Source organism: Pelodiscus sinensis, chromosome 7 (assembly GCF_052426305.1).
Source record: "Pelodiscus sinensis isolate ZL-2025 chromosome 7, ASM5242630v1, whole genome shotgun sequence".
NCBI lineage: Eukaryota > Metazoa > Chordata > Testudines > Trionychidae > Pelodiscus > Pelodiscus sinensis.
Genome location: NC_143058.1, coordinates 74953248 through 74966134, shown reverse-complemented (window position 1 = coordinate 74966134; position 12887 = coordinate 74953248). Strand labels below are relative to the sequence as shown.

The window sequence follows — 12887 nt, the reverse complement described above, 5'->3', positions numbered from 1 at the left end:
TGTAAATCATACTTTGCTGTTGTTTGTTTGGAATTCTATCTTCATCCCTTATAGTTGAACTCATGTAAAATGTCTGGTTTTGATTAAATAAGCTTGTTTTACTTCTTACCTTAACCAACCATAACTATGTCTACACAGCAGTGTTATTTTGGAATAACTGACCTTATCCCGAAATAAAAGAGCATGTCCACACTGCAAGCCATTATTTCAAAATAATGGTGAACTGGAAAACTTCTCAATCGGACTCCTGGTAGCCCTCATTTCATGAGGAGAAATGGAAGTCGAAGGAAGAGTGTTCTGCCTTTGACTTCCTGCTGTACAAATAGCGCCAAAAGGCAAGATAAGCGATTTCAACTTAAGCTATGCAATTGACATCACTCAAGTTGCGTAGCTTAATTCGACTTTAGCCCTCCTGTGTAGACGTACCGGCTACGTCTAGACTGGCACGATTTTCCGCAAATGCTTTTAACGGAAAAGTTTTTCTGTTAAAAGCATTTGTGGAAAAGAGCGTCTAGATTGGCACGGACGCTTTTCCGCAAAAGCACTTTTTGCAGAAAAGTGTCCATGCCAATCTAGACATGGTTTTGCGCAAGAAATCCCCAATCGCCATTTTCGCGATCGGGGCTTTTTTGCACAAAACAAATCTGAGCTGTCTACACTGGCCCTTTTGCACAAAAGCATTTGCACAGGAGGGCTTTTGCCCAAATGGGAGCAGCATAGTATTTCCGCAAGAACATTGACAATCTTACACGAGATCATCAGTGTTCTTGCTCAAATTCAAGCAGCCAGTGTAGACAGCTGGCAAGTTTTTCCGCAAAAGCAGCTGCTTTTGAGGAAAAACTTGCCAGTCTAGACGCAGCCACCCTGTTTTACTTGAACGGAAGTGATTGTTAACTCTAGAAACTGCTGTTCCTGTTTCTTTAAAGGAGCAGCAAACTTACCATCTTTTGTACCTGTCTGGGATAGAGGTTGTGCATTGCAGCCAGCCATCTCCAAGGAACTCAAGGGCTGGAATTCAATTCACTGACTGTTATTGGAAGGACAAGGTCTGGGCTGTGAGAGTGCAGAAGGCAAGCTGGCATATCAGAGAGCTGTCATGTGTCTCAGCAGCAGCACAGCTCCCCCTTGCTGAAGCAGAGAAGGTAACACAGGGTCTCACTACTTTGGGTACCTGCAGCAGTTTGTCACAACCCTCCTTCTGGAGCCTCTCATTTAGGAGTAAAGCAGCATTTGTTTGCAGTAACTTAATTCTAAAATACAGCAAACAAAGGCCATTTTACTTCTGACTGAAAGCATCCAGATGGGTGTTAAACATGCTTGAATTTGGCTGTGGCCAAAGCAGCTAATGCGATCCTGGGATGCATAACCAGAGGAATCTTGAGTCTGAGTAGAGACGTTATTTTACCTCTGTACTAGGAAATAGTATGAGCACTGCTGGAATATTGTGTCTAGTTTTGGTATCCAAAATTCAAGAAGGAAGTGGAGAACTTGGAAGAGAGTTCAGATAAGAGCCATGAGAATGATTAAAAGATCAGAAAATCTGCCTTATTGTGATACTCAAAGAGATCAAGCTATTAGATGTTTTAAAATGTGCTCTAGGAATTATTCTGGTGAAGCCCTGTGTTATACAGGTGGTCACACCAGATGACCATAGGGGTCTCTGCTGGCCTTTGAATCTATGAATTTATGTACATGGATTTCAAACATTTTTTGATTTGCTTTACCTCTCCTGAATGCCCACATTTAGACAAGCCCTCGGACATCTGCTGCACGGTGTGTTAGCCCAATGCCCCTTTCTTCCAGCTAATTTATTTTGCATGTCCTGGGACAAAGCACATTCCATTCCCAGATGTCACCCAGGATAACTCCCTCACTGCCATCCCTCTCCCTGGTCCTTCAATAACAATACTAGACTGCTGCCCTAATTTTTCCTTTTAAAAGTCTGATCATCTATCATTGGAGTTCTCTTACAAAGACAACTGGCTGGAGGGAACAAGTTTATCAGCAGCAGCACAATAAATCCATTCTTCAATCCTACCAAATGTGACTGAACACCTTCCGAAAGTCAGAGCATAGTGGCTTGTGCAGACTTTCACCATGTACTGAGGAGTGCAGCCTGTGCAAGGTTTATTATTCAGAATGTGCTCGTGTAGTATAGATCAATGAAGGACTGCCACATATTTTCACAAAGGGTCATTTAATCATTTCCAAGTTATTCAATCAAAGTCCTGCTGCTAGGAGAGACTGGCACACAATATACAGGAAAGCAATCACAGTTTCAGAGCCAGTTTCAAAATACAAGACACCATGTAATAAGCATCTAATAAGATTGCAGTGGCTTGAATTGTGCTCTCTTCTTCAGCATGCCTACTTCCTCTACATAATCTGATCCTCCTTTTTACTGAGTTTGCTTTCTATCCCAGGTGCACTATATTGCACTGTTGTTTTTGTAGTTTACCATATGTTTTAGGTAACGAAAAAGGCAGCAGAGTTGGCAACAAAAGGCCTTCCATTCACATTAATAATTTCCATAGATGTCACCTTCATTAGGTATCTGCCAAATTGGCACAACATTTCAGAGACATATGAAAATAGGTCTTTCATACATTTTTTACTACAATTTGTTTAGAAATCTATCAAAATCATATAAAATGTAGTCAAACGCACCTATGTCAAAATAACACAGGGGATCACGCCTCAGCTCCCATCTCTATTTTGTTTAACTATCTCTGACAAAATTATTCCTTCATGTCAAGGTCTACATGCTGACCTGTGTGCAACTATAATTTATACACCCTCAATGTACTAGCCTATCAATGAGAGATGGACCCAAACAGACCCCTGCCTCACACCACTGCTGAATGCCAGATGGGCTAAGATTGGGATTGAATCCCCAGATGTGAAACTGAAATACTGATTTTAGTCTTGCACCAGTTCAGCAGATATCTGGAAGGGCCCATTCTCCTATTCATGGTCAGATATAGCCAAGGTCACAACTCCGAAGTTGAAAAATTGCACACACGCAAAGGGCAGGGAAAGGAGCTCAGGCTTGCTCCTCCCCATAGACCTTGTCACATACCTGGGAGGGGAAAATATGAGGCAGAGTGGTCCCCCTCCTCTAATCCTCCTCCTTTCCCCATGCCAGTCACAGCCCTGTGTCCTCTTGTAATAAGCCCACTTGTGCAACTGGTACAAAAACAAAGGTAGCATATGCAATTTTCTCTTTTCACATTAAATTGTAAATACTTCCACTGAAATGTTCTTCCTTCTGTCCCTAAAACCCTTTCAGACACTTTTAGGGAAGAATTTTGGCCATTATTTTGCCACATTTGTATTGATCGACTAAGTCTGGCCCACGAAATCTCGTCACCTATTAAACCATCTTGTTAGTCTTTAAAGTGCTACATAGTTTTTCCTTTTAATTAATTTTTTGTCACTGAAGTTTGGAGTATGGGCGCTCCTGGCTTTTACCCTGCAAGTGAATCTTACTTATTATATATTATTCATCATGACAGGTTATGTCTCAAGTTTCTAGGATTGATATCAAGTATCAGAGGGGTAGCCATGTTAGTCTGAATCTGCAAAAGCGATGAGGAGTCCTGTGGCACCTTATAGACTAACTGAAGTGTAGGAGCATAAGCTTTCGTGGGCAAAGACCCACTTCGTCAGATGCATGCATACATGCATCTGACGAAGTGGGTCTTTGCCCACAAAAGCTTATGCTCCTACACTTCAATTAGTCTATAAGGTGCAACAGGACTCCTAGGATTGATATGCAGCTCTCACGGATATAACCATAGGGGAACATTTTAACTGCCTGGTCACCCAGTCATGGATTTAAAAGTAGCCATTCTTCTACAAAGGAATTTCACTAACTAATTACAGAGAGCATCCGCAGAACTAGAGTTTATCTACAGATCTGATACAATTACTCTGGGCCTAAACGAAGGCATTAACTGGTTGGCACATTACAAATCCAATTTCTCCTGCCATTAACATCTGCATTTCCACATTAAAAACTATGTATGGGATACATCCAGACCACTTAATTATCCTCATTAACATGCATCCTACAGATGACAAGAACATCTTCTGCTGTTTTATATATATATATATATATATATCTTGGTTTCTGAACATGCGCCTTTCCCGACCAGACGATGAAGGTATCCAAAAACTGGTCGACCAGATGGTTGATCAGGGCCTGCAGGACCATCAAAAAGTATCCCTTGCAGTTAATTTGCTGAGATTCCCGGTGGTCAGGGGCCCAGATGGGGATGTGGGTGCCATCAATAGCCTCCTCCCCCACATAGTCGGGGCAGCCCATGGCAGTAAATTCAGCCACAATGGGCTCCATGTCATTGACGTGAATGACCCTGTGCAGCAGGACGATGTTGATGGCCCTCGCCACCTTCAGAAGGAGACAAACAAACAAACAAAACAGAGAATCAAAGGAGTGCCAGAGTCCTTGGGAGATCCCTGAGCCCTCCCCATCTTCCCCGCAACAAACACCCCAGGAGCCGGCCCCTATGTAGCCTGCACCTCTGGTAGGGCTGTGTGAGGGAGAGAGTGGAGAACCCCCATCCTACCTCCCATACCTTCAACTCCCCCTTTCCCGTGGGTCCCCCTTTCCAGTAACCCCCTCCCCCACCCCAGGAGTGCAGCCCAAGAGTGCCATACCTGCATGACAAGGGCCCAATGGTTGACTTCCCCATGGTGAACTGGTTCCCGATGAATCGGTAACTGTCCAGAGTAGAGAGCTTCCAGATCGCGATGGTGACCTACTTCTCCAGGGGAATGACAAGTCTCATCTTCATGTCCCATCATGTGAGGGCAGAGGCGAGCCAGGCACACAGCTCCAGGAACGTCTCCTTACTCATGTGGAAGTTCTGGAGCCACTACTGGTCATCCCACAGCTCCATGATGAGCTGGTCCCACCAGGCAGAACTGGTGTCCAGCTGCCAGTGGGATGCATCTGAAAGAGCTGCACTCCCAGACACATGTAGAGGATCTCCTCAAGCAGCTCGGGGTTGAGTTCATGCAGGATCAGAAGGGCAGCCAGCAGAAACTGCAGCATAGCAGTGTTGGGCCATCACGTGCCCAGAGGCAGCTCCAGCTCCATAGCAGGGTGTGCTGTGGTGTCCTGAAGCAGAGCAACCAAAGCACACACTGGAAATGCTTCACTCTCCCTCAGAGAGGTAGACAAGCAAGGAGAAGAACCTGAGAAGCGGCTGTCCAGGGGGTTCCCTTTAAGCACGCGTCTCAGATCGCCTCAGGCAGCAACTCCAGAAGCAACTGCTGACCTGATGCCCTGCCTGAACTGGTTCTGGGTGGCCTTAAATGCGAGACAACGTCCAATCAGCGTGGACAATCTATTTCGAAATAGCAAATCGCTATTTTGCTTCGCTTTTTGTGTGTAGATGTGCTATTTTGAAATAAGCTTTTCCAGAAGATCTCTTCTGGAATAGCTTATTCTGAAATAAGCATTCAGTGTAGATGTACCCTAATTCCCCATATCTCCCAGATGCATTTAAATCATTTTTTTTTCCCCTCACCAAGAAATCTGACCTTTTTCCCCCTCACTAACTTTTTTCCTCACCAAGGAAGCTCTTAAAGCTTCCAGAGCAACAGTATTATTTGAGGATTATTTTTAAATAAAAATATGTATATAACATATCTGTACTATTACATCTCCTGGAGCAGTTCTCTTTTGCAGCCTGGTGATCACAACTACAGCTTTCTTTAGTATCATAATTATGGTTCCACACATGACAAAGAAGAAGAATAAGGATTTATCTACATGATGCATTAGATTAAATGAGTGGAGTGCTGACATGCACTGACAGTGACCTAGTACATGTGCATATAGTGCTACATTAGCATGTATTAGGAAACTTTTATAACACGCCAACAGGATCCACAAAGACCAGTGAGTGCACAACATGCTTGTGTGCACCAGAATGTATATCTCCTAATGTGACTGTGGCACTGTGCTTGGTGTTGAGAAGTACAGAGTGCCCCTTATTATTACTGACTTTATTTGCACCCTCAGGTCTAAAGCACTTTTGAGAATCTGGCTCTAAATCATTTTTATCTAGAGGTCTGGGTTAAATCCCAATATATCAGGTGTGGCCAGACAAAATATCAGAAGAGTCATGGTTCACAGTTAAAATGGATTTCTATGGCCTATGTTTCAACATGGGAATCTCCATTTCTTAATTGAATTATGTTATTCCTTTGAGTTCGCTGTGAGTTTCACTTGATATTTTTGTATATGGAGATGCCAATTTCCCAATGTACATATTGGGAGAAGAGGAAAAAATTCATTGAAATAAATGATTAATTTCAAAACTGGTCAGAAGTTGACATTTTAAAATAACACTCCACAGAGAAATTAGAAAATCCCTGAAATCAGCCCAAATAAATCTTCTTGAATGTATTACATTCCACAAAACACAATCTAATAATTATTTTAAAGAAATTATAATAAAAAAGTTAAAGCATGTTCCAGCAAATACCCACAGTATCATCGTTCTGGGCTGTCCATCTCAGCCAGAACAATTAAGCATTCTACATCTACTAAAATTAACTGCCAGAGTCGTCTCATTCACGGTTAACAATGTAATTACAACTATTTTACACCATGAAGCATTCTGGGTTACAAAATTTATCCCGGATATAAATCCCTGAGCATGATGATATTTATTAAACAGTTCACTTAGCAGACAAAATACCTCTCACCATTGTATACAGATTCTATGAACTATGCATGTTTGTACAGATTTGTAGAGAGAAATGAACACTGAATTCAATTTACAAATATAAAAATAGCATTAGACTGATGGTTGTCATACAGAGGAGGAGCAAAATTACCAGTGAGACCCTCAGTGGACTTAATCATGAGTGTAATGAGAAAATTTATTCACAGATGGTCAGTATTTCATAACACAAAAATTACTATTTGTACATCAAAGCAGCAATTTAATGGGAATTATACACAAAAAAAGCTGGTAACACACTTTTGCTTTGGAATTTACCATTTATTTTCAGGTTCCTCAAGGTTTTTTTGACTGGTAATAACTAGAATCACCGGTTTCATTCTTTCGCAAACGGCATTGGTGGGACAGTGTATGTATTTGGAAGGAAAACAGCATGAAAAAATAATTTTTTTAAAATAGTGAGTTTGGATGCCATGGATCTAAATTCTGCTGTCCGCTTTAGTGTACATCTGGAGTTATTCCAAGGAAATCATATTTATCCTAGTCTAAAGGGGTGCATCTACACAATAAATTTGAAATAACGGACAGCTTATTCCAACTCCTGTAAACCTCATTACACAAGGAATAATACCTGTTCCAAAATAGCTGTCTTGTGGACACTCCACTGCTGCTATTTCAAAATAGCTCCTCTCCAGGGCCATTCAAAGTAATTACTCCCCAGTGCTTCCTGGGGTGCTAAATCGAGGTAGCACGTCCACATTAGGGAAGCCTTCCTTGGACTAATTTTGAGACTTCCCTATAGTGTAGATGTGCTATTTCAAAATAAGCTATTTCGGAGGATTTCTTCCAGAATAGCTTATTCCAAAATAAGCGTGCAGGGTAGATGTACCTAAGGAGACCAGAATTTAGACCAGTGTCTGCAGACCAGTACCTTTCACACTGGGAATTTATTCAGCATTTAAGCATTTATTTACTTTTCTAGGAATACTTACATATGGACTGCTGTGCTACATCAACTGACATATGACTTGGCACATCTGCTATGAGTCTTCGATCCAGCAATGTGAACTCACTCACAGTGACATTCTGCATATTTTATGGTGAGCTAAAAATAATTATGTTACAGTTAACAAGGGAAAGCTGAATGGAAAATGCTACATGTGCGCGACGTGGCTGAGTTGTCACTGCCAGCGCAACCTTATCTTTGGTAATTCCAGACATCCGTGCATTTAATCCTACAAGCACAACACTGTAATGTGATAGAAATGTAGCCGTGTTAGTCTGGTGTAGCTGAAACAAAAAACAGGACTATGTAGCACTTTAAAGACTTGTTAGTCTTTAAAGTGCTATACAACACTGTAATGGTGTTACTGGTTTTTATTTAATTTCCTATCAGTTTTGTTTGTTTGATTGATTGATTGACTGATGGAGAAAAAAGGGAACCAGGATAAAAAACTAAATCTTGCTGTATTCAACCTTCCTTGCTTACAACTCTATAAGCTTCAACAGATGACTCTAAAAGATCGCTTAACCAATATATGACTTGTAGCTTGGATTCTGCACTGCATCGGAGCTGTGCTCACTTCAATCAGTGGTATTTCAATCAGTGGTCAATAACAGGCTATTGTAGTTTATTCTCATACAGTCTATTATGCCTTGAAAGTTTTCTGCAATCACAGAAAATAATTACAATACCTTATACCTTCCATTCCTCACTCATGTTTGTTTACCACAATCACAATGCTATTTTGCTGACTTACCTTTTGTGTCTGGAATGGGCAAGACTTAACTGAAGTACTCTGTGGGTTTGTCTACACTACAGCTTGGAAAATGTCTGCCAGCCTGGATCGACAGACCAGCACTATCTCAATCTAGTGCACTAAAACTAGCAGTAGATAAATTGCAGCACAGTTGGTGGCTCAGGCCAGCTGCTTAAGTCCAAGCCCATCTGACCCTCTGATCTCAGGTAGTTAGTCCGAGCTACTGCCTGTGTGGCTATTTCTATAGCCCTGCAAATCTGGGGATATCCAGGAATATCTGCATCCGTGAACGTGGATTTCTGCAGTTCATTTTTGCAGGTACAGATGTGGATGCGGATACAAATTTTGTATTTAGAACCCTGCAAATGTGCAAATATTCACTTTATAGCTGCAGATGTAGATGCATATATTTGCAGCTCATTTTTCTGGATACAAAATTTTGTATGCCTGCAGGGCTCTCGGTATATCCACGCTGCTATTTGGTGCTAGCTGAAGCAGAACTAACACAAGTCTGTCCATCCGGGGCTCGGAGGTAGGTTCCCAGTCACAGTGTAAACATAGACTAAGATTCCCATTGCTCAGAGTCAACAAGCATGGTATGTCTTAGTTTGGTCATGGATCCAGACGTAGTAATTATTTGGGTACAATAAGCCCATGAGAGATGTCCAAGTCAGTCTTTATGACAACAGGATTCCATTGTGCATTATGAAAAGACCATCCCTGAGATGTCCAAACAAGGATCACCTGTTGGGTCAATTATCCTTTCCGGTCATATTTACTGTTTTCATTTATAAGTAAAGGGCCTGGTACTACACATCTTAAACAATTAGTTTTTACTCGTGTGAGCAGTACCATTGACTTCAACAGACTCTTCATAGAACTAAGTATTACTCCCACGAGCCAGAGTTGCAGGACTGAGCTATGGGAGCATAACTGGGTAGTGAACAAAACATTTTTCTTTTTTTTTTTTCTTACAGAGGAAATGTCTGTATCAAAAGAATGAGAGTCATTAACCTTGTTTTCACTATAGTACTGATTCATAACACTCTTCCTCTTTCAGAAAATTTGGAATTTGCTATTAAATCAACTAAATGTTTGGCTCTAAAATACAATGATATATCTCACAAGCTTTACACATGAAATATATTGTAGAGACTAGGATGTACACAGCAATAAATCTGCATCTTAAGACAAAGATCTGCTCTTTGCCAAGGTAAAAATACAAAGGCAGTATAATAATAACCATTTCTGGCAACGGGCTGGCAATCTAGAATCCAGTAATAAATATCTTGCTAAGTCTCTTTACTGTGGACCTTCTTATGGGAAGCGAAAGAGAAAAAAATCTATGATATAGAGGCCCTGGATACACCATGCTATACAAACTAAGAGATTGATCTTAAATTTATCAGACACCAAGTGGACTCGGCATCTCGCAGAATCAAGTCTTCAGAAGAGATGATGCAACAGCATGTTGTTTTGGAAGAGAGAAACATAATTTCAGAAAATTCACCATAATACAGAAACTGCAGATAAACCTTACAGACAGCGGGCAGATTTATGATAACATTAGTTATGATATGTTGGCTTCTGAACATTTGGGATATGGTTCAAAAAGGAAAAAGCAAACATAGCCTGGCATCTAGGTTGTAAACGACAGGTTTTATCCTCCCACATAATAATACAGACAACTTACGTACAGACCTACTGTCAAGATTGTATTAAAGAGCTAACCTAGAACAGAGGTTCTTTCATGATCATTTGCAGAGAATATTTGGCAATGAGTATCAACTTGAATTCTGGCAGGGAGCTAGCTGAATAGCAAGGCTGAGAACCAAGTGACATACTAAAACCCTGACAGAATAAAAACGTACACTCAGGCTGAGAGAGACCCACGGGACCAGCTGCCGCTGCCTTGTCCATTTCAGAATGCAGAGTGGCGGCATGGGGAGGTTAGGCGGGGCTTGTGCGGAGACAGACAAGCGGGACCAGCTGCGGCTGTTGTGTCCCTTTAAAAATGCAGAGTGGCAGCATGGGACCTGTCCTGAGACCTGGTTGGGAGGGAGGGGGGAGGGGCAGAGACTGAGCCAGTCTTTGCATGCCAGCTCCTCTGTCCCTTTAAGAATGCAGAATGGTGGGGGGGGGGGGGGGGGGAGAGGATTGAGTAGTCGATAGTGCTACCCAATAAGCTTCTGCTTATCGGGTAATCGACTACTCCTTCACATCCCTAATGCCTCTTTAGGTGACTCTGGTACAGCAATGTGACTTATAACCAGGGCTTGACAAATAATACAATCTACTCGCATGCGCAGTACGGGGCTGGTGAGCGGTCAAGCCCTGCTTATAACTATGGCCCACTATGCAGCGATAGCTACAGCTGATCAATCTTTATCAAGATATTTTCTTCTATAGAGTTTCTTTGTATTGTCCAAACAAACACTTAGGGTGTGTCTAGACTACCGAGTTTTGTCGACAAAAGTGGACTTTTGTCGACAAAACTATACCAGCGTCTACACTACCGCTGAGTTCTGTCGACATAACGTCGACAGAACTCAGCAGTTTTGTCGATGCTGGTAAACCTCATTTTATGAGGCATAACACCTTCTGTCGACAGAACTCTGTCGACAGAAGGTGTTATTGCCTGTAGGGTTGCGTCCAGGCTACGGGGTTCTGTCGACAAAGCAGCTTGCTTTGTCGACAGAACTCAATGTGTCTGGACGCTCTTTGTCGACGGAAGTTTTGTCGACAGTATCTGTCGACAAAACGCGGTAGTCTAGACGTACCCTTAGTTCACACCATTCTGAGAATTAAATTAGCTGAAGTGAACTAAGTGGACAGGGGATGGATCACTTGATTGTTTTATTATATTAATTCCCTCTGGGTACCTGACTTTGGCTACAGTTGGAAGACGATACTGGGCTAGATGGATCATTGGTCTGACCAAATAAACACCTAGGATATAAGAATGTCCTTGTGTGGACCATGCTGCCATGCACTAACAGTCACTTAGTCTGTTCTACAAACACAATCCTGATTTACAAACACATAGTGAGAAATGGTCTTTGCTTCAAAGAGACTCCTAATCGAAACAGACAAAGGTTGGGAGGAGAAAGAGGCACAAGAAGGTGAAGTGGCTTTTCCTAGGTCATGCAACAGTTCATTGGCAATGCTGGGAAGAGAACTTAGGTCACCTGATTCCCAATCCAGCCCTCTCCACTGAATCACACTAGGACCTGAGTTTGAGAGAGCTTTTGTGCAAACTTTCAATACATGAAAGGTGAAATTTTGAAATGTTAGAGTATATTTAAGGTTACATTTGAAACAATCTCAATTGTAAAATTATTACATTTTACATTCATTCTTGCAAAATTATCATAAACTTCACTACTCCATTCATAAAAATCTATCATCTTATCTAGCTGCGTCAGGGCTACTCAACACGCAGCCCATGAGTGGGATCCTTTGAACATGGCCTCCACTGGGAACATGCTCCACAACAGCAAGGCATCTCCCAGGTGGGGTAAGCATTGAAAGACACAAGCGGATGGGCTGGCTGGAACAGATGAGTACAGGGTACAGGAGTTTCTAGCCCCCAGTGAGGAGGTGCTGGGAGCGCCGGGGCATTGTGGTAAGTGCTTTGTATTCATGTCCGTCAGAATGAAATAAGCTATTTGTATATATATTTTCGTGCATATGCAACCACACTTAAGTTGCGGCCCTCGGCTTGTGTTGTATCATTGTGGCCCCTCAGGCTTCCAAAGTTGAACAGCCTTGCTCTACATCATCCATCCTCCAAAACCAAAAACAACAACAAAAATACGGAGCAGAATTTTGCCAGGCTGTACTTGTTAGAATAAGGTTTTATCTAATTTGTATAAAACAAAAATAGTGTTTCATATTGACATAAATTTAGTTATTTTTCATCCCTGCAGAGTATATTTTATTTGTTGTTTAAGAAAATAAAAATTAATCTAGAAAGAAAGAAATGACCCATTCACATCCCCTGTCATGATCTCTTTGAAAACTTTGCAGATCCCTTGGAGGATGCAACTCTCAGGTTTGAAAATTGGTCAAAAATGGAAAAATGTAAACATGAGAAATTTTAAAAATATCAAAGTCAGTTTTGTTTCGCGAGTAAGAAAAAAACCTATTTTTCAGGCATTTTGAATATTTCAGTAAATGCTGCTTCTTTTTTTTTTTTTCCCCCCTAACCCTCTTTTTTGCCATTGTCAAACAGAGGGGGACAAGAGGAAAAATGATAAACCAAAAAGGAACCACCCTCCAAACATCACTAAATCACTACATTTTTCATTGTCTCATTTTGTCAAAAAGGAAAAAAAAAAAACCATTTTTGGTGAAAATTATAGATCTTTTTTTAAGAGATGTGTTTTTTCAATATATGTGAAGATAT

General features: G+C 41.4%; 1 protein-coding gene across 4 annotated transcripts in view; it reads right to left on the bottom strand.

Moving 5' to 3' along the window:
* SPATS2L (spermatogenesis associated serine rich 2 like) overlaps window positions 1-12887 on the bottom strand; it is an 87811-nt gene that overhangs the window by 64848 nt on the left and 10076 nt on the right. Inside the window, exon 2 of one of the 4 annotated variants that reach the window (XM_089779885.1) lies at window positions 7712-7824. The exons of the other annotated variants lie outside the window; for them this stretch is intronic. The gene's annotated coding sequence lies outside the window, so the exon portion shown is untranslated. The remainder of the gene's footprint in view (window positions 1-7711; window positions 7825-12887) is intronic. 4 annotated transcript variants of the gene reach the window in all.